This window comes from Balaenoptera borealis, assembly GCF_965194805.1.
Source record: "Balaenoptera borealis genome assembly, contig: HAP1_SCAFFOLD_774, whole genome shotgun sequence".
In the NCBI taxonomy this organism is placed as follows: domain Eukaryota; kingdom Metazoa; phylum Chordata; class Mammalia; order Artiodactyla; family Balaenopteridae; genus Balaenoptera; species Balaenoptera borealis.
This window is the reverse complement of record NW_028123427.1, coordinates 9,861-34,973: the sequence shown is the minus strand read 5'-3', so window position 1 is coordinate 34,973 and position 25,113 is coordinate 9,861. Positions and strand designations below refer to the sequence as shown.

The window sequence follows — 25,113 nt, the reverse complement described above, 5'->3', positions numbered from 1 at the left end:
TGCTTTATAACAAAGTGAATCAGCTATACATATACCTACATCCCCATACCTCCTTCCTCTTGCGTCTCCCTCCCACCCTCTCTATCCCACCCTTCTAGGTGGTCACAAAGCACCAAGCTGATCTCCCTGTGCTATGCGGCTGCTTCCCACTAGCTATCTATTTTACATTTGGTAGTGTATATATGTCCATGCCACTCTTTCACTTTGTCCCAGCCTACCCTTCCCCCTCCCCGTGTCCTCAAGCCCATTCTCTCGTAGATCTGCGTCTTTATTCCCGTCCTGCCCCTAGCTTCTTCATAACCTTTTTTTTTTCTTTTTCTTTTTTTAGATTCCATATATATGTGTTAGCATACGGTATTTGTTTTTCTCTTTCTGACTTACTTCACTCTGTATTACAGACTCTAGGTCCATCCACCTCACTACAAATAACTCAATTTCGTTTCTTTTCATGGCTGAGTAATATTCCATTGTATATATGTGCCACATCTTCTTTATCCATTCATCTGTAAGATGACTCCTTTCTTACTTCAAGTAACTTGAGTGTTAATGCTTATGATAATATTTATTGAATTTAATATCCATTGTGTTTCCTTTTTGGTGCCTTGACTTTTTTTCTTTTGTTTTTCCATACGTATGTTGCTGAATTTCAATGTAGTTGCTGATTTTCCAATTCCTTTTCTTTTTAATTGATTTCTAACTTCCTGCATTGTTGGAGAGAGAGAATGCACTCCATGATGCCAATCCTCTGTAATTTATTAAGGTTTCCGTTAGAACTCAATATTTCATCATATTTTAAACTATTTATTTTGAACTTTTAAAATAAGCAACAAGGATATGCTGGAGAGCACAGGGACATATAACAATTTTTTTGGTAATAACTTTAAACAGAGTATAATACATAAAACTATTGAATCACTGTGTTGTAAACCTGAACTAATGTAATATTGTAGCTCAACTATAGTTCAATAAAAATTTTAAGAATAATAAAAAAAAATACTTCTCAGTAACCCTGGATTAGGATGTACAAACTTGTGGAGGATGTCACTCTCAGCCAATAAATGAGAGAAAAACTAGTGAAACTACAGAATTCCAACCTTTTCTTGAACCCAGTTTCAGTGCTTTTCTAGGTCAGTCTTGATAGAGTTCTATAAGGTCTGAATTATTTTCCTATTTCCCATTTTATTCTCATTCTCTCACTTCTGTACTATGGAATTCGCCAGAAGTTTTTTTATGTGTGATATGCAATAAATAAAGTGAAGAAGCATATATGCCCATCCAGTACATCTATTATAATTTTCCACCATATCCCAATTTAAGCATACTTAAAATATATAAATGGGGACAGATACATAGTACAGAAATGGCAAAAGAAAATTTTCACAAACATTTCACTTTTCTAATTCCCTGGTTGTTGAAATTATTTTAAAAACTCCTACAGATGTATCTAATCAGTTCTTTCCCAGCAGAGACTTTTTCCATCTTTAAAACACAAACTTTCATGACCTGCAATTTTACATCCATCGGAGAGCGTCCCGTGAGAGCAGCACAAGCTCCTGTCTTCACTGGGGGAGTGGCAGCCTTTGAGCCACAGCCACTGGCTCAAAGTGTGGTCCAGTGAGCACAGTTGAACAGATAATCGCCTTTTTATGATAATCAACCTGGAGATTAAGGGGAAGGGAACTGTGATACTTTGCCTTTTTTGTTGCTGTTCCTTACTTATAGTTAATCGTGGGGATTTCAGTACCTGAATCCAGAGCAAGTCATTTCCTCAGACCCGTGCATCAATTTAGAGGAGGATTATCAGCCATATAAGACCTAAGATGTCTCTTTTTACCTCAAGTGGTTTGAATGGTAAGGTTCATGTCAAGGTTCATATCTTTTCCACTGTGTTTTCTTCGTGGCCCATGAAGATTTTTATTTGTGTCATTTTTCTATAAGTGTATTGCCAAATTTCAAAGAAGTTGCTGATTTTCTATTGTTTCTTTTTAAACGGATTTCTAGCTTCCTACATCTGTTGAGAGAGAACATTCTGTGGGATTTAAATCCTTTGCAATATATTCTGATTTGCTTTAAAGCCCAATACTTCATCATGATTGTGAAGTGTTTCATTGAACATTTAAAATAAGTTGTAAATAACCCTTTCGACCAGGATGTAGAAGCTTGTAAAGGATGTCTCTCTCACCGAAAGAATGAGACAAAAGCCATATAAACTATAAAATTCAAAAATTTCTTGGGCTCATTTTGTGGAGAGACCAAAAACAAATTATTCTACCTTGGACAGAACACCACTTGCTGAAGAGGAAAATGGGGGGCAGGACAGGACACTAAAGAGAGTTCAGTGCCTATTGCAAGCATGAAGGGGGCCGATGTTACCTCCAAAGCTCTCCTTGAGCTCAATAGAAATAAGATTTAGGCAAATAAGCCCCCTCATGAAGTTCATTTCTTATTACGATTCTGGAATCTTGGAAATTAAAATAAAAGGATTTGAAAAAAAAAGAAGAGTTTGCTGAACAACTCACCATTAAAATCTACCACGAAATCGAGTGCATACTTTCCTCAACAACTAGAAGTTGTTGTACACACTGGAAAAAAATTTCAGAAGTCAAAACTCTTTGTGGAGCCAGGTGCCTTTTGAGAGGAACAAGTGTGGAGCAGTTTGAAAAGAGTTGACTTCAGAAAAATCACTAGATTTCTATCATATTAATGGTTGCTGCTTCAAAATGATAGTTTTTCTCCGTATGAAACAGAGATGTATTACCAAAGTGATTTTTGCATGCTAGTCTCATAGCTCTGGTCACACATGAAAGGTAATTCTAAGAGATGTAATACACCAGGACACTGCTATCCTGCTTCGGGTGTTTTGCATTTGGAAATGCAGAAATGAAAGAGGAGCATTGTTGAAACACGTTACATGTGCAGCATAATGGGTGTGGAGAGTGAAGACTGGGAGTGCAAGGGTGAGAAAAACATACGAAATCTGGAAAGAAGAGAAGATAATGGGATTTTTGTTATTGTGGTTGTTGAAGACGGGAAGGGGGAATGAGCGATTGTGATTATACACTTCAGTGGGTGCTTGCGGAAAGAAGGGTACCTAGTGCGCAATCGTGATCTAATGGTGAGGTTTACTGTAGAGACACACTGAGGGAAAGCCTTCACTGCTTAATCAACAAATTGTAAGCATCAGCCCGTGGAAAATAGTATTGCTAGGATAAAAATATCCCATTCAAACTCTTTTCACCATTACTCATGTGATGGAATGCATTTAAAGTGTGGATCCAAGCACAGCAAATGAATAACTAAATCAAAAAGTTCAAGGAAAAAAGTCTATTCCAGATTGTAATCTATCCAGAAAAATTTTAATCTTCTAACTGAAGTGTCTACTCTAACTTGTTCAGGTAATCTGTTTCTTTTCTTTTCCAGCCTTTACTCTTCTAGTTTTTGAAAACAACCACCTTGGTGATAAAGGCCTCGGATGATGGGAGGTCCAATCAGAGAAGCTCAAGCACCACTCAGCTCTGAATCAGCCAATGAGAGACCAGCAACGGTGAGCCACAGCCATTGGTGCGAAGTTCAAGCCGGTTTTCCAGGCTGAACAAGAGAGTGCCTTCGTGGATGTTCAGCCTCGGTAACAGAGAGGGTATCAGGTGTGATTATTTGCCTGCTCTTTTCTTCTTTGCTCGATTGGTTGTGTGTTTCTAATCGTGGTGATTTAAGAATATTATATTAGTTATCTGGGGCTGATGTAAAAAATGCCAGAGATGGTTTACTTGAACAGCAGGTACATAATGTCTCACACTTCTGGAGGCCGGAAGTCCAAATCATGATGTCAGCTGGTTTGGTTGCTTCAGAGTGGTGTGAAGGAAGCCTCTGTTCCAGTCCTCTCTCCTTGGCTTGTGGCGATGGCAGAGACACCCCTATATCTCTTCACAGATTCCCCCCTATGTGAAGGTCTCTGTGTCCATATTTCCCCTATGGATATGGATACAGGTCATCCATTATATGGATACAGGTCATTTTGGATTAGGGACCATCCTAACGAACGCAGTGGAACTTGATTCCTCCAGTAAAGATCCTATCTCTGTATACAATCACATGTCAGGTACTAGGGTTTAGGACATCAGCCTAGGAATTTTAGGGAGAAAGAATTCAACCCACAGAAGACATGAATTTTGAGCTATAGGTGGGCCTATCTCCTGAGTCTTCCATTATATTATAGGAACATTGGTTCTTATCACAGATAAATACTGATTGGATGTTTACTAGGAGGTATAGTTACAGTTTTTCAATTCTTCCAACACATGTAAGCATAGAATACTGATGGAAAGTCTTACTCAAACAAAATTTTTTTGATGAATCAAGGCATCTGAATCCCTGAGCAATCTGGAAAAATTGAATTTTTCATAATAGTGTATCTTTTAGCGATTGCTGCATTGTAAATTACTTCAAAACTTAGTGGATTAAAGCAGCAATTATTCATTGTTTCTCATGTATTTTGGGGCGAGCTGAATGCTTGTGCTGAGCTGGCTGGCATTTGTCAGGATTTTTTTGTAGCTCCCTCTATTTTTTCACGGTCACTTCTACACTTGATATCACATTGCTTCAAAATTGATAGCGTATAGGACTGTTCCCTGTGTTCAAAATTGATGTTTGATTATAAGCTATGGCTTGTAGATACTCATATAATAATAATAATAATAATAATAATAATAATAATAATAATAATGAGAACACTGGTGAGCCCTTAAGGGAAAATAAGGTGACCCCTCTCACATAATTTCCTCAACTATTTGAACTGTTTTATTTATTTTTAAAAAGTTTCTGACTTTCCCCTCTCTGTGAACAGATGAGATACTATTTCATTTCAGTCCTTATAAGTGCATTCTGGTTTGCTTTAAACACCAAGGTTTATTCAGTTTTGTTTGATATTCGTTTTATACTTTTAAAACCAGTTGAAAATTTCACTATTGATTAGGATGTCAAAACCTGAAAAGGATGTCACTCTCAGCCAAACAGACAAAATATGGACAACCTACAGAAACCAATACTTTTCTTCAGGCCCTGAGAAAAGAGACAGCACTGTCCTCGTGAGACAAAAGAGAAAGTCTTCTTTAACATTTTCAGAAACCCCCCAACTCAGGAGAAAGAATTGGGCGAGGCAGGATACTAGAGAGAGCTTAACAACTCTTGAGTTGTGTGGCTATGAAAGGGGCCATTGCCTGATCGAGGAGGGCTGTAAAAGCCTTTTTTTTTTTTTTTTTGGCCATTGTAGAATTCGGATGGGCCATTACCCCTCAAAAACTGTCCTTGGGATCATTAGACTAAGGATTTTAAATAAATCAACCCCCTGCAGAGGAATATTAATCATTTTTGTTCTTGAAGATGATAAGAGTCTTATGAAAATATTTGATGAAAAGAATTTGATTTCTGGGACTTCCCTGGTGGTCCAGTGGTAAAGAATCTGCCTTCCAATGCAGGGGACGCGGGTTCGATCCCTGGTTGGGGAACTAAGATCCCACATGCCGAGGGGCAACTAACCCTGTGCGCCACAACTACTGACTTGAGCACCTCAACTAGAGAGCCCGCGTGCCACAAAGTACAGAGCCCAGACACTCTGGAACCCACTCGCCACAGCTACAGAGACCACTTGCTTTGGAGCCCACACGCCACAACTAGAGAAGAGAAAACCCCCACACCACAACTAGAGAGAAGCTCACGTGCCCCAGTGAAGAGCCTGTGCATCTCAAGGAAAGATCCCGCATGCCTCAATGAAGATCCCACGTGCTGCAACTAAGACTAGATGCAGCCAAAAAAATGAAAAAATAAATAAATAAACAAAATCATTTAAAAAAAAACGAATTTGATTTCCAAGGAGACCGGGAAAAACTAACACCTAATCACCTGCAATTCGGTGTGTCTGTGTGGTATCTCAGGTTCATCTTACACACCCGGAATAAAATTTTCAGTGAGAAGGGCTCTTGGTCAAGTCCTGTACATTTTCAAAGAGAGCATCATGGGCCAGTTTGAAAACACAGCACTTTTAGAAAGCCATTTATTTTCTCTCGTGTTCATTGTTGCTACTTCAAATTCCCAGTGTTTGCCAATAAGACACAGAAAATCTTTTCCAAACTTATTCTTGCAAACTGGTCTCGTACATAGTGCACTCTGTGAGAAGTCATTTGAAGAAACGTACAACACTAGGATATATTTAATTGTGCTTGGATGTTGCGCATCTGTAAATTCAGAAACCAAGCAGAGCATTACTAAACAATGTTTAAAAGGCACTGCAGTTGGGTCGTGGAGTGAAGACTGGGAGCCCAAGGATGACTGACAGGCAGGAAATCTAAGAAAGAGAGGAATAATGGGGTTTGATGTTGAAGAAGATAAGACCAAATGAGTACATGTGATTATTGACTTCAGAAGGTGATTGATTAAGGAGAAAGGGCACCTAGTGTGCAACCATGACCTAATGGTGTGGTTTACCGAAATGATGAACTAAGAGAAAGAGCTTTACTGCTTAAATAACAAATGATGATAAGCATCAAGTCGGAGAAAGTAGTATTACTAGGACAAACATACCCCATTCAACCTTTTTCAACGTTACTTGTGTCATGGAAATCATTTGAAAACAGAATCGAGGACCCAAACACAGCATGGAAATAATTAAAGCGAAATGTTCAAGAAACAGTACCTATCCAAGGTGGAAGAAACTGAAATTACTATTCTGACTGGTTCAGATTAATCTTACTTGGTTTTTTCCCCCAAGAGTACCTTCTCCTGTTTTTGAAAAACGGAAACCTTCATGGCTTGCACCTTGGCGTCATGAGGATGCTGGAAGTGTCCAATCAGAGCAGCCCAAGAGCCACTCTGGACTGGCTCAGCCAATGAAAAGCCTGCAGCTCTTGAGGTATAGCCATTGATTCTAAGCGTGAAGAGTTGTCCTGGGCTGAAGCAATAGGAGTCTTCCCGGCACGTGCGGCCTTTGAGATTGAGGTGGGAAAGGGATGTGATTCCTTGCCATTTAAAATTATTGAAATAATTCCCCCTGCCCCGACCCTGTTTTCCTCTTCTAGCTAAACGAATGTTTAATTATTTTTTTGTTCTCCTCCAAGCAATCGGCCTGACAAAAATAGAACCCACCAGGTTGTCTTGGCAGGAAGAAATCACACCCATCTTTCAAGACACGGGCCAATAAAATGGGCTGGTCCTGGTTCCTGATGCATCATCGTCGCTCTCATTCTCCTGTCACTCCTGGACGAGAGAAGAATGAGTGTGGGGTAGAGGAAAGAGTGACCTTGAAAAACTGTTCATTTATTATTTCTCCTTATTACAAGGAAGTTAAAAAACTAGGATCACTGGTGGACATTCGTGGGGCATGAAAGCACCCAAATTCCCTGTTAGCAGGTCATGAATCCAGTCCTTGCCATCTGGGGGCTGTGATATGGCCAATCCTGCTTCTCATGGCCTCTGTTGTTGCATTAGGCTTCTTCTGAAATGCTAAGAGCTGTCCATAACGTAACTCTTGTGCTTCCAACATCTTCCTACAGAGGGGCAGTGGAGAATAACGTCAGATCTTGGGTGTTGAAGTTAGCCAAATGCTATTTGACTTTGGGAGGACATGATGCTTATCCAGGTATTTTACATGCACCATTGGGAATTTGGTTTTAAGGAGGAATCATGTGCATAAGTACTGTGCTGCTTACAACAATTGGACTGGCATAGTGAATTGTATTCCTTCTAGGAACTCAGGGACTTTTTCTAGATGGGATATTCCCAGAGAAGTGAAGGGCTGTACACAAGGTCACATGGCTACCGGCTAGATTTGACTGCAGGAACCTGTGTGATCTCTGGAATCTCACTCCGTTGTCCGTATCAGCCTTTCATTGCTAGAGCTTATCAGAGGCTCCTAGAAACCATGCGTCTCTGAATTATCCTACTTGACAGGAAATAGTTTAAAACAAGAGGAAATGCAACCTTGATTTTCTTCTCCTACTTCTATCTCCACCTCCAGCATGGGATGGCAGACATGGGGGGTTACTTCTGCTTCCCCTCTCCCTACGTTCTTTCCGTTACCTGAAACCTACCCCATATGACTCTGTGGATATGTGGTACTGTAGGCATGATAGAGAGGTAAGGACTGCAATCGAAGTGTCTGGAGTTTGGGAATCCCTGAAAGAAGAGGACCAGGGTGAATATAGGCAAACTTGGTGGCCTCAAGTCAGGAAAATCAGATATTGGTACCAGATTCTGGGGTGAAGTTCCTTTAACCTAGTACTCACTCAAAACATCGTCCTTTCTCTCTATCTGTGCATCTGTGTGTCTGTGTGTCTATGCCCAGGGACCCATGAGTAGGAGAGGGTGTCTACAAAGGTTGGACACTTCATGCTTCTTCGGGGTAAAAGATCTTCCCTGGATCAGAGGGATCCACTACATGGGCCAGGTCACCTTACTAGGGCAAGTCAAGTGGAAAACTATTCCAGAGTTTACTGCTCTGAACCAGGGAAACAAGGACTTTGTTATATGGATATACCCATTGTGAGGCACCAAGTATCATCTCAAGAAATGTGTGTTGCATGGCACTACGTGTCATGTTCAGGAAGGCCCCTTATTCCTTGTCATTGCTAGCTCAGATTGGTCCTGTCTGTTTCCCCTTGCTCTTGACTCTGGGAAGGCATGTGATTGCTTTGACCAATGGAACATGGTGGAAGTGATGTTATGGTGATTACAGATGTGATCTTTATGAGGACGGATACATTCCGCCTTGTTCCTTGAGAGCTCTGAGCTGCCACGTAGGAAGTCTGTCTATCCTGCTGGAGATACCACATGACGAGGCTGTGAGATTCAGTGGAGCAGGACAGGAGCACTCCTGAGTGCAGTCCTGCAAGCAGCCCTGTCAAGGCAACAGGCATGTGAGTGTAAGTTGTCTCAAACCCTGCAGAGTAGCTTAGAAATTGGCTGAACATGAGTGTGACCCTAGTCTGGTTTATACTTTTCAGGGTCACTTGTACTCCTTATTTGCACACTATTTGGAATAGATTAGTGAAAAACCTCCCATTCCAAACAGATATAAATACCTGAAAAAATTATCATAAACATTATTTTAAGTGCTTGTGTGAGCTGAAAAAGAGCCAGAGATTAGTAGGCAACTGAAACTTTTGTACCAATCCCAGACCCTTGAATGAAAACAACCTCAGTGAAAATCTGGCCTTTTAAGTCCGAGGAAAGGGAGATGACAAGGAAATTTGTACCTCTATACCTTGGGTCTCACGAGGGTGAAAAGGCTGCTTTGAGAACTTGAAATCACAGTTTTGAGAATTTGAAATCACATCTCTGCCCTCATGTAGCTTTGGAGTTCCAACTGATACTATAAGTACGGTTCAAGGAATTCTGGTGGAAACCCAGACATGGGGCACATGCAAGTCAAATCCTTTCTGGAGGAGCCCACCCTTAACTGAGGCTTTAAGAAGGTTCCCACAGATAAAGCCCTCCCAAACATGCTCATAATTAAAAACACAAACATATGTCCCTCCAAAGGCTTATCATCAGGTGCAAACTGTTGAAAAAGTGTTTAACATGTTTCAGCTAATGAGCGGATATAAACCATCATAAGGAAGAAACCAAATATCGCAAAGAATCAAATAAAATTCCTGAAAGTGAAAAACGAAACCACTGAAAAAAAGGTTATTATAATTTAAAATAACCAATTAGACACACCTGGATAGAGAATTAGCTACTGAAAGACAAATGAAAGAAATTATGGAGAATGCTTTCTGGAAAGATAAAGAGAAGGAAAGGTGAAAGAAAGGTCAAGAAACATAAGGCCCGGACCCGAAACGCCAAAAGTACCTCTGATGGGAGTTTGTGAAGGAGATACTGGGGAAGAATGCTATACTAAGAAGAAATAGCTGGTAATCTTCTAGAATGGATGGTATCCTTGATTCCTTAGATTCTGGACACACACCTGGACACATCATAGCAAAGCGGAGAACAGTGAAAACACTGGTACATAAAACCCACATATCTTAGACTTTACCTCTCCCAGAAAGAGCTTCCTGACTACGCCCTGGCTGGGTTGGATGCCCCTTCTCTGGGCTCCTCAAATAACCTGGACACATCTCTGTCACAGCATTTCATGTATTGTAAATATCTGTCTAAAGTATCTGCTTCCTTCCTCTAGACTCTAACCAGTTTACAGACTGTCAGCTTATGCACTTCTGATTCCCAGCAGCTAGAAGTGCCACATGTACAATAGTAGGTATTCAGTAAATGTTTGTTGAATAAATGAATAAATGAAAGCAGGCTGGGTTATCAATGCTAGCATGAAATCTCCTAACCCTTCGTGAGGATAGCATGGCTGTAATACTGTGGTTGGAGAACTGAAAATTACTTGAAAGTGGCAACGCCAATTTTTCCTTTTCTTTTTCTTTTTCTTTCTGTTTTAATAAGCAGTTACCAATCTTTATCCTGTTGCCCAGAACTACACATAATGCTCGGACGTAACGTACAGTTTACGTGGATGATTTCACACAGATGTGACAGTTTACTGTGTTTCTGACAGCTGGCCTTTCCCCCGTTCTGGGAAGTTGGGAGGGGGCAGATGATAACCGTCTTAATGGATCTTTAAGACCCTGTGAGGTAAGTGCTGTTTATACTGCTGATGGACAAAGAATAGACCTATTAGTAGAATGTTGAGTCAACTGCCATATGCCTCACACAGTTCAGGACACAGGTGAGCCGGGATTAGACCTCAGCTCTACCGGACACTCGAGGCCAGCTTCTTGCTCCTTGTACCACGACACCTCCCTGAACAGGGCTGGGGGGGAGGATCCTGTGAGGAGAAGCAGGGAGTGTGGTGGGATGCTCCTGTGGCCAGCCAGTACAGGCAGGGGGAGAGCCTAGATGTTCCCTGCTCCCTCACTGAGGCTAATGCCTGGGAGCCAAGGCAGGGGGAGAGCTGGAAACTCTGGAGCTCAGCCAGAGAAAGGCTTTTCCCTCTGGTCTGAGTGAGTGAGGCCTCTGGAAGATCTGGCAGGACCAATGAGACAGCTCATAAACCCCTAAATCACTCACCTGTAGGAGACCCGCCTCTACCGGACCCAGGCAAAGCCTCACTGAGCACAGTCCCACCAGCCTGATTTGCTCAGGCCCAGGGCCAGTGGTTTGGGCACTGTGTTTTGCCGAGGACCACCAGCCTTCTAGCCTGTGAGGTCATTATCATGGGTTCCCAGGCCAGTGTCAAGCCATAGGAGCTTTGGAGTCTGCCGAATTAAATGTCAAATACCCTCTGCTCTCCCCATCGCCATACCTGAGGCAAGAGTGTAGCACAGTTTATCCCCACACGTAATCATACATTGCAGGCTTGATATTCTGTCCTGATTTTCACCAAGGACGTACCGGAGTGAAATGTCCCACCTTGACTCCAAGGGAATTCAAACCTTTCTGGGTTAACAATCCTCTTCAAAGGAGGTTTGTTTAACCCGTGCTTATTCCACAATTCACCTTGAGAATGGCCAGTGGGTGGGTTCTCCACAGCTGATTTTTGGAATCTTGGAGCCACCATGGAATTCCCTGGGACAATTTCCCTGGGGTTCAGCTTGACTCATCACCCCCCTCTTTTTTCCTGTCCAAGTGGCACTGTATCCCCTTAACTAAGCTTGGGGACCCACTGAATCCAAATACCTAGAGGTTTTTGTCAAGCAGGCCTCCCTCTACAAAGTCCAAGGAACGGTACAGGCAATCCTACTCTGGGTTCTACTTCTGTTCATCCTCCCACCCACCCATTCAGGGCTATTCATTGCACACTTAATCTAGCGTAGAAGTCAAACTCAGATCTGATTCTTAGCTAGGCCGCTTACTTAGTTGTGGGAGCTTGGGTGGTAGTTAACCCAACCTCTCTGAGCCTCACACTTCTTGACAGGGAGAATTATTACACTTACCTGTCCAAGAGGAAAATATAAGGGCAAAGGGTAAGTACTAGACATATGTGTATAACATATGCAGCCGAGTGCCTGCCACATAGAATCATATAGTGCTCAATTAAAAAAAAAATGTTTACTATGGCGATTTCTATAGAGCTGGCTACTGAAAGGTGAGGAGGGATAAAATGTGGCCCCCAACCTCTGTGACATTACAATTGAATGGAGAGCTAGCACAAGCATACTCCTGAATGGTTGGCAGTAGAAGGCTGCATCTGATCCCAACCATGATGCATGCATCATGGAGGTTCAGAGAATAGGAAGAGAAAGAGGCAGGGAACTCACGGTAGGCCTATACCAGGCACTGCACCTGTCATGCTACGTCTATTCTCTCATTCAGTCCTAATCACAGCCCTTCTGCAAGGGCGTTGTAAATAGTACACCCATTTTAAAGTTGAAGGTCCTGAGGCTCAAAGAGAGAGAAGTCACTGTAGGCTGGGATGGTCAAGTCATCTTCACAGAGAAGGCAGGATTTGAGCCAAGACAGGGAATGTGAATAGGATTAGGAAAGGGAGAGGGTGAGGGGCCGAGGCTTCATGGGAGTGAGGAGGAACAGCTGGCCCACAAAGCACGGAGTCGGCAATTCCCAAAGCCAGCGAAGTAACGAGGCACTTTCCACCTGCTCCCTAGCAACTTCCCATCACATCTCAGAGCTGCGTTATCTCTGCAACTTCACTAACGTGAGGCTCCAGAGGGAAAAGTCATCCACCCTTATCTCACTGTCAGCCCTAAGCAAACAGATGGGGCCAAGGCAGCCAGGAGAGCGTGTCCATACAGCTGTCTGGCACCAAGTCTCACTCCCACCCCTCCGATTGCCTGAGGGCTTGAATCTCAGGCCTGAGGATAAGTATAACCTCCATTCGCTGGGCACTCCATCGGCATTGTCTCACTGAGTCCTCACAACAGTCTTGTAGACCCTATTCAACAGAGGAGGAAACTGAGGTCCAGAGAGGCCAAGTCACTTACCCAAAGCACCACATCTAGTAAGAGGGACAGCTGGAGTTTCAACCCAGGTCTAATCTGACTCCAAAACCTGTGTCCTTAATCACTCTTGCTGTGGAGCCTGGTGCTACTAGCTCACAGCAGTTCCAGGACCCAAACAGACACCGTCACCATGTTGTGTGTCTTTTCCTTGTTAATGCAGCTTCGCAACTCTATTTGTCTCCAGAAAACAAAGGCACCAGAATTCTGAGGAGAACAAATCAAGAAAAGGTGATGCATTCTCATTTTCCCACTCACCTTTGTGCTCTCCAAATCCCCAAGCCCCAAGAGATGTTCTTACTCTTTCCCCAGTTCTTTTCCCTTAAAGGGTGTCCACACACCCTGATTTTCCCTGTTGTCCCAGCACAATTATTTGTAGTGGGCCTTTTATTCTCAAAAGTGTCTGCATTAATTGGACAAGAAATTACAAGGTCACCATCCCTATGAAGAGGCGAAGCAGCCTCACACATCATGTCCTTTTGCAACCCTGACACACTTGCCAGGCAATGATCTGCAGCTCCCCTGAGTGAGTGTGGAGTCTGACCTGGGGGGAGTAGCCAGCCTCTCCATGAGGATGGAATAAGGAATAAACAAATTATAAATGTGCCTTTTGAGGGCTTTCTGAGTACATTCCAGCTTGTTGGTCCTAGAGTGGTCAAGAAACAGGGGTAGAAGAATGCCTGGAATGCAGAAATTGCCCTAGTTGGGGGCCAGTGGGGTTGAGCACAGTGGCCCTCTCAGCACAGCTGTGTGGCAAATATGTGGAGCATAGAGAGTTGAGGACTCAAACAAAACCACGTGAAGGAAAGACTAATTAAGGGGTCAAGCCCACTCTCCTAGCCCACTCTGCTTTGCCTTAAAGCAGAGTCCGGCTAAGCCCTGGGTGTGGGCGGCTACAGGGAAATTGAAGCCCCCAGGACACAATAGGACTTTGGGGACCGTTGAAGAAGCACATGGCCAAGGGTGCAGAAGTCATGAGAAATCAGAGCTCTGACATGCTGGTGACCGTGCTCGTGAGTCCGCATGGGAAAGGACCTATTTCCTTCCCAGAATGCTAACGTGATTTAATAGTGGAAAATTTATTAACGTGATTTAAAATGGAAAATTTATTAATGTGATTTATATGAATAAGCAGAAAGATAAAAGACATGTTAATCTCAAAAGTTGCTAAATTGGCTTGAATGTTTGAAACCTGCTAGATACCTAACATGCTCAGAAACCAAAGAAGGATGTTACTGTGAGAACATGGACCTCAAATGAAAACCCAATATGATGTTTGCTGATGAAAGGCTACTGTCATTCCTATTGAGAGTTAGTAAGGTGACAAGATAATTTCCTGACAGCATTATGATTTGGAAGTTTTGATGAACATTAGGCATTGAAATTTTAAAACTCTGGATGATACTGCTGTACTAGGTGGCAGAATGAGACTAAAAAAAGTAAATGAAGTTATTAGGAAAATAACTTTGACAATAAAGACCCCTAAAAAGGCTGACCTAGAGAGATAACTAATAGAAATGACCATTTAGAAGAGTGGTGAAATACAATATGGTTAAGTAAAATCCATGATCTTCCTTGGAAAAAACTGCACTAGAGACATATATTCATGCAGATTTGATAATGGCCCCACACAGTCCACCGCTTAGCCCATTGTGCCCCGCAGGCAGTCGCTTGCCGAGCCCGCGGCCGGGACCCTGGCGTGCAGCGCGGGCCTCGGCGGGGCCCAAGGCCCCGGCCCGGAAGGTTGCGGCCCTGGGCGGCCCGGGAGCTGAGCAGGGCCCCCGCGCCGACCCCCGCGGGCCCCGGCCTCCGGAGCCGCAGCTGCCGCCCGGCCCCCGAGAGACATGACTTGCAAGCCGCGTTCCGACTGGATTCCCTACAGTGTCTTAGATGATGAGGGCAGCGACCTGAGGCAGCAGAAGCTTGACCGGCAGCGGGCCCAATTTTAAAAAAAAGGAAGACAAACAAAAAAACAACAATATGGCAAGAAGTTAATGACGAGTATTTCAAGTAAGATTTTTTAATAAACTCATTTGTAAAAAGAACTCTTCGGAAATTTGGTGTAGTAAGCTATTTTCACTGGTTGTATCATTCCATTCCATTTTCTAGTAATAAAAATTAGCTTTTTCCCCTTCATGATTGAAACCATTTTCTTAGTGGTAGGATTAGCTGTCCCTTAAAAGTCCAAGAGGAAACACTATTGGAAGCCTAGTCATTTGGGGAGGAAACCACACTGATGACCCACATTTCTTCAATTCTTCTAAAGTCCCTTTTTGGTTCAATTTCTGTAACTTATTTCTCCATGAATACATTTAAATACGCTTTTGATTGTATTATCTTAGGCTCTTGAAAGTAATTTGATCTTAATTTTTAAGTATTTCCAATTGATTCCTTTTCTCTCCTCTGGTGGTTTCTTAAAGAATAGGGACATTGTTGAGTGTTTTTTTTTTTTTTCCCCCAACCAACCTCTCTTATATTTATCCTCCATGCGAGGTATTTTAGGAAACCAAATCATGCTAAATAAAAGAAATTTAAATCTGTTAACGATGAATTATTTTTAATCATTTTTCATTTGTGTTCTCGGTGTGAGGACTGTGATATTGCCATTTCTTCCACCTGTATATAGCAGTATCATCCAGAGATTCTTATGTGGGATATAGTAGCCGATAAAATGCAGTAACAGATATAAAAACCACACCTACCCGTTTATTCTCCTTCAACATATCTCAAATCCTAATTCAGTTAAATACCTAAAATAGGACCCCAGAGCAGTGTAAACTGAGAGAAAACTAATTTTCTAGAGTCAAGCACCATAACTTGTGAAATTTCTTTGTACCTAATTCATATTTCTCCGAATCTTTTTTTTTTTATTTTTACTTTTTGCAGTCTTTCCCTTTTCGGTTTTCATCCAAAAATCTTGACTGAACTGCAGTTGTGCACGGATGAAGGGATCATCCACTGACAGCAGGTGTAACCAGCATCTCCAGAGCAGCAGCCCACGAGGGGCTGGCATCCCGCGAGCCAAAGCAGTTGGCCCAGAGTGTGGTGGGGCGTCCAGAGCTGAACTAATAACAGCCTTCCTGTGATACTCAGCCCGGACATCAAGTTGGAAAGAGGTGTGATAGCTCACTTGTTGTTTTTCCCTTCATGTAGTTTTAGATTCTACATATAGATGATATCATATTATATTTGTCTTTGTCTGACTTATGTCACTTAGTATGATAATCTCTAGGTCTATCCATATTGTTGCAAAAGGCATTATTTCATTCTTTTTATGGCTGAGTCATATTCCATTGTATATATGTACCACATCTTCTTTATCCATTCATCTGTTGATGGACATTTAGGTTGATTCCATGTCTTGGCCACTGTAAATAGTGCTGCTATGAACATTGGTGTGCATGTATCTTTTTGAATTAGAGTTTCCTCTGGATATATGCTCAGGTGTGGGTTTGCTGGATCATATGATAGATCTATTTTTAGTTTTTTAGGAATCTCCATACTGTTCTCCACAATGTATGTACAAACCTACATTCCCACCAACAGTGCAGGAGGGTTCCGTTTTCTCCTTTTAAAATTTCTTTTTTATTTTGGCCACGCCACGTGGCCTGTGGGATCTTAGTTCCCCTACCAGGCATTGAACCCACATCCTCAGCAGTGAAAGCACAGAGTCCTAATCACTGGACTGCCAGGGAATTTCCAGGTTCCCTCTTCTCCACAACCTCTCCAGCATTTATTGTGTGTAGACTTTTTGATGATGGCCATTCTCACCCGTGTGAGGTGGTACCTCATTGTAGTTTTGATTTGCATTTTCTAATAATTAGCAATGTTGAGCGTCTTTTCATGTGCCTATTGACCATCTGTATTTCTTCTTTGGAGAAATGTCTAAGTCTTCTGCCCATTGTTTGATTTGTGGTTTTGGTGGTGGTGTTGATTTGTATGAGCTGTTTGTATATTTTGGAAATTAAGCCCTTGTAGGTCATTTGCAAAAATTTCTCCCATTCCATAAGTTGTCTTTTCATGTTGTTTATGGTTTCCTTTGCTGTGCAAAAGCTTGTAGGTTTCATTAGGTCCCATTTGTTTATTTTTTATTTAATTTCTATTGCCTAGGGAGACTGACCTAAGAAAACATTTGTATGATTTATGTCAGAGAATGTTTTGCCTATGATCTCTTGTAGAAATTTTATGGTGTCATGTCTTCTGTTTAAGTCTTTAAGCCATTTTGAGTTTATTTTTCTGTATGGTGTGAGCGTGTGTTCTAACTTCATTGATTTACATGCAGCTGTCCAACTTTCCCAACACCACTTGCAGAAGAGCCTGTCTTTTTCCCATTGTATACTTTTGCCTCGTTTGTTGAAGTTTAATTGACTGTAGGTGTGTGGGTTTATTTCTGGGCTCTCTATTCTCTTCCATTGATCCATATATGTTTTTTTGTGCCAAAACCATGCCATTTTGATTACTGTAGCTTTGTAGTATTGTCTGAGGTCTGGGAGGGTTGTGCCACCTGCTTTGTTCTTTTTCTTCAGGATTTCTTTGGCAGTTCTGGGTCTTTTATGGTTCCATATAAATTTTAGGTTTATTTGTTCTACTACTGTGAAATATGTCATGGGTAATTTGATTGGGATCGCATTAAATCTGTAGATTGCTTTGGGTAGTATGGCCATTTTTACAATATTGATTCTTCCACTCCAAGAGCATGGGATATCTTTTCATATTTTTAATTATTTTCAATTTCCTTTATTAATGTTTTATAGTTCTCAGTGTATACGTCTTTCACCTCCTTGCTCAGGTTTATTCCTGAGTATTTTATTTTTGGGGGTGCAATTTTAAAAGGTATTTTTTTTTACATTCCCTTTCTGATATTTCATTGTTAGTGTAAAGAAATGCAGTCAATTTCTGTATGTTAATCTTGCATCCTGCTACCTTGCTGACTTGGTTTATCAGCTCTAGTAGTTTTTGTGTGGAGTCTTTAGGGTTTTCTCTATATAGTATCATGTCGTCTGCATATAATGACAATTTTACTTCTTCACTTCCAATTTGGATACTTTTTATTTCTTTTTCTTCTCTGATTGCTGTAGCTAGGACTTCCAATACTATGCTGAATAGAAGAGGTGAGAGTGGGCATCCTTGCCTTGTTCCAGATTTTAGCTGGAAGGCTTTCAGCTTTTCACTGTTGAGTGTTATATTGGCTGTGGGTTTGTCATAAACGAATGGCTTTTATTATGTTGAGATATGATCCCTTTATACCCACTTTGGTAAGAGTTTTTTTCATGAATGGATGTTGAATTTTTCAAATGCTTTTTCTGCATCTATTTAGATGATCATGTGGTATTTGTCTTTTCTTTTGTTGATGTGGTGTATCACATTGATTGATTTGTGTATGTTGAACCATCCTTGTGAACTTGGGATGAATCCCACTAGGTTGTGGTGTACGATCTTTTGTGTGTGTGTTGTTGGATTCAGTTTGTTAATATTTTGTTGATAATTTTTTCATCTATATTCATCAAAGATATTGACCTGTAATTTTCTTTTTTGGTGATGTCTTTGTCTGGTTTTGGTATCAGGGTGATTTGTTTTTTTTTTTTTACAGATTCTATTCCACTTCTAGTGATCAGTCTGTTCAAATTATCTGTTTCTTAGTAATTCAGTTTTGGTGGGCTGTATGTTTCTAGAAACTTGTCCATTTCTTCTAGGTTGTCAAATTTGTTGGCACATAATTGTTCATAGTATTCCCTTATGTTTTTTGTATTTCTGCGGTATCAGTTGTTATGTCTCCTTTTTCATTTCTTATTTTGTTTGTTTGGGTTCTCTCTCTTTTCTTCTTGGTGAGCCTGGCCAGAGGTTTGTCAATTTTGTTTACCTTTTCCAAGAACGAGCTCTTGGTTTTATTGGTTTTTTTCCTATTTTTTAATACCTGTTTTATTTATTTCCTGTGTGATCTTTATTATTTCCTTCCTTCTGCTGACTTTAGGTTTTATTTATTCTTCTTTTTCTAATTTTTTAAAGTGGTTAGTTAAGTTGTCTATTTGAGATTTTTCTTGTTTTCTGAGGAAGGCCTGTATCGCTATGAAATTCCCTCTCAGACCTGCTTTTGCTGCATCCCATAGATTTTGTATGGTTGTGTTTTCATTGTCATTTGTCTCAAGGTATTTTTTAATTCCTTTAATTCCTTCTTTGATTTCCTTGTTGACCCACAGTTTTTTAGTAGCATGTTGTTTAGGCTCCATGTAGTCGTTTTTTTCCTCATTTCTTTTCCCGTGTTTGATTTCTAGTTTCCTGTCCTTGTGGTCAGAGAAGACGCTTGAAATAATTTCTATACTCTTAAATTTTTGAGGTTTTGTTTTGTGCCCTAGCATGTGGTCAGTCCTAGAGAATGTTCCATGTGCACTTGACAAGAATGTTCATTCTGGTTTTTTTAATGTAATGTCCTGAAAATATCAATTAAGTTTAACTGTTCTATTGTATCATTTAGGATCTCTCTTGCCTTATGGATTTTCTGTATAGAAGATATCTCCATTGCTGTGAGAAGGGTGTTAAATTCTCCTTCTCTTATTGTATTCCTGTTGATTTCTCCCTTTATGTCTGTTAGTAGTTGTTTTCTGTATTCAGGTGTTCCTATATTTGGTGCATATATGTTGACGAGTGTAAAATCCTCCTCATGTATTGATCCTTTCACCATTATATAGTGTCCCTCTTTATCTTTCTTTATGGCCTTTGTTTTAAAGTCTATTTTGTCTGACATGACTATGCAACCCCCACTTTCTTGTCATTTCCATTTGCATGAAATATCTTTCTCGATCCCCTCACTTTCAATCTATGTGTGTCCTTTACCCTGAAGTGGGTCTCTTGTAGGCAGTATATTATAGGCTCTTGTTTGTTTTGTTTTTTTTTAATCCAATCTGCCACTCTATGTCTTTTGACTGGAGCATTTAGTCCATTGACATTTAAGGTAATTATTGATATATATATATATATATATATATATATATATATATATATGAATTTATTGCTATTTTAAACCTTGTTTTCCAGTTGATTCTGTGCTTCTTCTCTGTTCCTTTCTTTGTCTTTTTGTAGTTTGATAATTTCCTTTTATTTTATGCTTGTGTTTTTTTCTTTTTGGTTTTAGTGAATCTATTGGATGTTTTTGATTTGTGGTTACCCTGTTTTTCGAGTCTAACCCCCTTCCTATATCTACTTGCTTTAGAGTGAGAGTCATATAGGCTCAAACACATTCTAATAAAAGAAAAAACTCTACATTTTCTTACTCTTCTCCCCAACCTTTTATGATTTTGATGTCCTCTTTTGCATCTTGTTTATCCTTTTGTTGTTCATTGTGGTTATCATCCTTTTCCCAAAAGTGTTTTGATTTTTAAAAATCTGGGTATGGGCTTATTTAAGTGGTTTATTTTCCAATTGTGATTTTCTCTTTCCTATAGATTCTTGCTTCTTTTCTGTGTAGAGAAGACCTTTTAATATTTCTTTTAGAATAGATTTAGGATTGCTGTATTCTTTTAGATTTTGCTTGTCTGAGAAATCTTTCCTTCTATTCTATATGATTATCCTGATGGGTAGAGTATCCTAGGTTGCAGATTTTTCCCTTTTAGGATTTTGAATATATCTTGCCACTCCCTTCTGGCCTGCAGCTTTTCTGTAGAGAAATCAACTTATAGCCTTATGGGGGTACCCTTGTAATTAAGTCTTTGTTTTTTTTCTTGCTGCTTTTAGAATCCTCTCTTTATCTTTAAATTTTGCCATTTAATTATAATATGTCTTGGTGTAGGTCTGTTTGAGTTCATCTTGTTTGGAACCTCTGTGCTTCCTGTACCTGGATTTCTGTTTCCTTCTTTAGTTTTGGGACGTTTTCAGCCATAATATCTTGAAATACGTTTTCGATCCCCTTTTCTCTTTCGTTCCCATGTGGAATCCCTATTATGTGTAGATTGGCATGCTTTATGTGATCCCATAGATCTCTGATATTGCTTTCATTTCTTTTTTCATTTGGCTTTCTGTCTGCTGTTCTGATTTTGTGATTTCCATTCTTCTGTCTTCCAGATGACTTATTTGTTCCTCTGCATTATTCATTCTGCTATTCGTTGCCTTTAGCTCAGCTTTCATCTCAGCAAATGAGTTTTCAAATTTTTCTTGGCTCCCCCTTATAGTTTCTAGCTCCTTTTGATAGTACTCTGCATTTCTGTCAATAGCCTTTCTTAATTCCTTTAGTATTTTCATTATCTCCTATTTGAAATCTGTATCTATTAAACTGAAGAGGTCTGTTGCATCGTTTGTTCTTTCAGGAAAATTCTCTTGGTCTTTTAACTGGGAGTGGTTCTGCTTCTTCATTTTACTTATATTTGTCTTACCCTATGAGTTTAGGGGAAACAGTTTTCTTCTGTGTTCTTGGAGGGCTATTTATATGTGGGAGCATCCCTGTGTAGCTGGTGTGGGTTTGATATTTTTGTTGCGAGGGCTGTTTTTAGCATGGATGCCTGCTGCCTCTTTCCTCAGCATGTGCTGGCCATTATCCCCTTGATACGGGGTGGGCAGATACGGCAGCTGGTGCCAGATCCTGGGGCTCTTGGCAGTGGTGGCTGCTCATGTGTGCCCCCGGAGCCTGCAATGGTAGAGGAGGTGGCTCACAACTGCTCCTGGAGCTTCTGTAGGTGGTGTTCTGTCACCTGAGAGCACACGCAGGGGAAAAGGCTGCAAAGGTGGGTCCTTTCCCTCTCCTCGCACACCCCCCAGACAATGGTGCCTGGCCTCTAAGGTGAGCCCAGGTTTCCTCCAGGTACACGCTCAGCAGCGGTTGCAGCAGACTCCAGCCCCTTCAGGCTGTTTCTGCACAGCCAACCCCAGTCGTCTCCCCGGGTCTGATCTCCAAAGCCCAAGTTTCTGCACCCAGCTCCTGCCCACACTGGTGGATGCACATCTCAGGCAGGCAAGTGCAGGGTTGTGACATTGACCATCTGTGCAGTTCTCTCTCTGTTCTGGCTGCCGCAAACCAGTTGCTGTGCTCTGCTCCGAACCTCCAAGCTTCCCATTAGTCCCAGCCGATCTCCCCGCTGGTGAGGGGACTTCCCATGGTATAGGAACCTTTCTTCTTTCACAGGTCCCTCCCGGGGCACAGGTCCCGTCCTGATTCCTTTCTTTTTTTCTTTTGTCCTACCCATTTATGTGGAGATTTTCTTGAACTTTCAGAAGCTTGAGGTCTTCTGCCAGTGTTCAGTAGATATTCTGTGAGAGTCATTCCACAAGTAGATGTATTTTTGGTGTACTTGTGGGAGGAGTGACTTTCACATCCTACTACTTCACCATCTTGATCACTCTCTCCTGTCTTCACTTTCTTTCATCAGTGTCTTATACTTTTCCGAGTATATGTCTTTTACCTCCTTAGATAGGTTTATTCCTGGGTATTTCAGTGTTTTTTGCTGCAATCGTAAATGGGATTGTTTCCTTATTTCTTAATTCATACAATTTATTCTTTCCCAATCCAGAATTTTTTTGATTTTTAGAACACAGACCTTCAGGACCTGCAATTTTGCATCACTGGATGATGAGAGTATCCAGTGAGAGCAGCTCAGGCCCCACCCTTATGCAGCCACTGAGGTACTGGCAGCCAGTGAGCCACAGCTATTGGTCCAAAGAGTGGTGGAGTGACCAGGCCTGAACCAATCACAGCCGTCCTGTGATATTCAGCCAGAAAATTGAGGCTGAAAGTGTAGGATTCTCTGTCAGCTGGTCTTGTTACTTTACTTGTTTTTCATCTTGGTGATTTAAGGATATAAATCCAGAGCACATAGAGCCCCGTGTCTCTGGACAATTGCATCGAGTAAGAAGATGATGGTCAGCAAATAAAGATTTTTCTTTTCTTCTAGAATTTGAATGGTAATATTCAAGTGAATGTTAATATATTAATATTATCATTGTGTTTTTCTTGGCACAGTGCCTCTTTACTTGTATAATTTTTCTAAAAATATATTGCTGATTTTTGACAAAGTTGATGATTTTCTAATTGTTTCTTTTAAAAACATTGATTTCTAGCTTCATACTTTGTGAAGCAGGAACATATTGTGGGATTCAGTCCTTTGAAATGTTTTATAATTTGCTTTAAAGTTCAGTATTTTATCACCAGTGTTAAGAGTTTTATTTGAACATATATGATAGGTTAAAATAACAATTGATTTGGATGTGAAAACCTTGGAAGGATATCACCCTTAGCCAAACAATGAGACTAAAGCTGAATAAACTACAAAAATTTCATGGATTCATCAAAAGAGAGATAAGACTCTCACAGAAGAGACCCCACATGTAGAATTCTGCATTTGACAGAGAACCACTTGCTGTAGAGAAAGATGAGGGCAGGTCAGGAAACTAGAAAGAGCTTCATTGAGAATTGCATGCATGCCAGGGTCAGTTTTACTTCCAGAGCTCTCTTTGATAGCAATAGATCAGGAATTAGGACAAATAATCCTCCTTATCAAGATTTTAGCTTATTATTATTATGGAATATTTTTAAAAGCTTATACAGCATTTAGGAAAACTGAGTTAGCTGTGCAGTAAATCTAGAAAAGTTATCATATGATGAAACCAAATTTATATTTTAAAGCAGGACAAGAAAATTTCAAGATAAAATTCTCTCACTGTGTCCATCTGGGCCTCCACCTTCCCTCCCTAATGTGTAGTGTACATATGCATTTCACATTTACTAGATCTCCTTAAAGATGGGAATGTCTGCTCAACCATAAAAATTGTTTTGTTACCTTTCTTCTGACACTAGCAATGTAACTTCTTAAAAGCATGGCGTTCTTTCCCATCTCTGTAGGTGGTCATCATGACTGGCTGTGTGTTCTCTCTTGACTGATGGAGGAAACTGGAGGTCAATTCAAAGAAAAAGAATTGGAAAATTATTAACTATCTTGAAATTCAGCAATATACCTATAGAAAAACCAACTCTAAAAAAGTCAATGCACCAAGAAGAGAACACAACAGATGTTAAATTAAATAAATATTATCATAAGCATTAACACTCAAATGACTTGAGGTAGGAGAAGGAGTCATCTTGCTTCTCTTAACTGCTGAACATCCTCCTCTTATTTTGATGCAAGGAGATGGAGACATGTCCCACTACCAAATCTGGATGCCTGTACTTAAATCACCATGGTGCAAAGCAAGTACTTAAACAGAAAAACAACAGGGAAGCTATCACACCTCCTTCCTACTCTATCTCGGGGTTGAGTATCACAGGAAGGCTGTTATTGGTTCAGGCCTGGTCACTCCACCACTCTTTGGACCAATAGCTGTGGCTCACGGGCTGCCAGTCCCTCCTCGGCTGCATCAGTGGAGGGTGGGGCCTGAGCCCCTCTCACTGGATACTCTCATCATCCAGTGATGCAAAATTGCAGGTCCTGAAGGTCTGAAGCTTCCTGCAAGGTCCTGAAGGTTCTAAAAATCAAAAAATTCTCGATTGGGAAACAATAAATTGTATGAATCTGAATGAATTCCAGTAGTAATTTCAGAAACCAGTGACTTAAAAAAGTGAATTGTTTCTTGGAAGTTGCAGGTAGCTGTTTTGTAATATGTTTGAGTACTCATGTGTGCATTTAAATGACTTAATATTATGGGACATGTCGAAAAAGGTTGAAGAGGGATGTATTGGTGGGCTTATTTGCTTCCTCACTTTATCTCTGGCTATATCACACATAAAGTATCTCTAGTAAATTCCACAACATCCTCCCAGGGAATGAGAATTAAAATGCAAAATAAAATTAATACAAAAATAATTTAGACCTTAAGGAACTCTATAAAGGCTGACCTAGAACTAAAATGACTGTTCAGGTAAGTTATGAAATGCAGTATGGTTAAGGAATAGTCACAATTTTTGTTGGAACAAACTGCACTACAGACATATATTCAAGTAGAACTGATAATGTTTGATGTTTACTTCAACTTAAAAATGTTTTAGTGATGGGCACTAGTATGGCACAGGTCGAAAAACTAGAGTCAATCTGACTCTTCAGTGCTACAGGTCTTTTCCTGACAAGTGAGTGGCTCTGAAAAGACCCTTTGGTTTGCGAGGCTCAGGTGGTTCTGAAGCAGCTCATTTGAGGATGGTGTACCTGATGACTGCCTTGGTGGCCTAGGACATGGCGTGCTTGCCAAT

The 25,113-nt window shown here is 40.7% G+C and overlaps 1 long non-coding RNA gene across 2 annotated transcripts; it reads left to right on the top strand.

The window, feature by feature from the left end:
* The first annotated feature begins 10,951 nt into the window (after nt 1-10,951).
* Nucleotides 10,952-24,357, top strand: LOC309621634. Of its 2 annotated transcripts, none has more exons than XR_014240118.1 (3): nt 10,952-14,963; nt 15,840-16,069; nt 22,448-24,357. It is a non-coding gene; the product is annotated as an uncharacterized lncRNA (long non-coding RNA). The 2 variants fall into 2 exon arrangements; XR_014240119.1 differs by having other exon boundaries at nt 10,954-14,963; nt 23,776-24,337.
* Nucleotides 24,358-25,113: the final 756 nt, after the last annotated feature.